This window comes from Cariama cristata, unplaced genomic scaffold (assembly GCF_000690535.1).
Source record: "Cariama cristata isolate BGI_N322 unplaced genomic scaffold, ASM69053v1 scaffold13826, whole genome shotgun sequence".
NCBI classification, from domain to species: Eukaryota; Metazoa; Chordata; class Aves; order Cariamiformes; family Cariamidae; genus Cariama; species Cariama cristata.
Window position 1 is genome coordinate 17,873 of NW_009620475.1, and position 1,086 is coordinate 18,958.

The following is a 1,086-nucleotide window of genomic DNA, read 5'->3' on the forward strand; positions in this document are numbered from 1 at the left end:
AAACAACAGTAAGAGAAGCCCTTGAATTAAAAAACCATTTAACTATGAAAGCTTAGAAGCACAATAAACCTAGAACTACTTAAGCTTCTGACAACCTATCCCTCTGCTACAAAGGACACTCACTGTTTCATGGGACTAGTGGTGCAATCACAAAGCCCGGCTTCACCAGGTGAGATCAGAACAGCTGACAGCTTGAGGAATTCCCCTCGTTATCGGACAGCGAGTTGTCTTCCCTTTATGTATTTCTAAACCCACAACTCTTACATTATCAAGCCATCATTATAAAATGGCACTAACTAAAATGCGAAAGGATTTTCTCCAGCAGTCAGTACAATACGTTACAGCTTAGCCATGACAAGAGGACAGAAAGTGGGTCAAATATCACCTCTCTTCAGTGTCAAATGGAAGTACAGTGTCAATGGACAAAGTCAGCATAAATGAAAACAAAACAAAATCAATACGGACACTTTCAAAAAAACCAAAAATAGTACAAAGTGCCTCTTGCAGAAACCAGATAAAAGGCACCTCCATCTCTTACTTAAAAGATTCTGAGTTGTTATTTTTTTCACTTTTTTGAGATGTTTACAGAAGAAGACAAAGTAATTGATATCCTGTTTCCAATGCAGTAACATGACTTTTTAAAACAAAGTGTTGTAATTTAGACCTAAAAGTTCACCTTAAAAGGCAGTAATCTTATTGGAAAAGTAGTAACGTTATTACCCTTTCTTATGACCTAAAGTTAAAAATAAGGTCAAAATAAGGCTATTTTTGCAATTAAAAAAAATAAGCTCTTAAAAATCAACTGCATGTGGCTATGACTTGCTATGAATCAAAAGTGTATTTCTGTAGTGATGTGATTCACTGCATTTATTAAAAAAAAATCATTTTGAATGTGGAGAAAGTGCATTTTCTATCCACAGTAAAAGGTGAAAAAAAGGACTTAAGTCAGAAAGGGGAGAAGGAAGGAGGCCGTGTAACAGTGGCCTACCTACATGCTCTATGCTAGCTTTGAGATGGTACCAATCTCCCTCTAAATAGAAGGGATCAGAGCTTTTGGGATAGAAATAGCCAGTTACTGCAGGAATG

General features: G+C 36.5%; 1 protein-coding gene across 1 annotated transcript in view; it reads right to left on the reverse strand.

Moving 5' to 3' along the window:
• The window catches only part of LOC104162809 (ankyrin repeat and SAM domain-containing protein 6-like), an 11,578-nt gene that overhangs the window by 10,062 nt on the left and 430 nt on the right, over window positions 1–1,086 (reverse strand). The window lies entirely within an intron of this gene.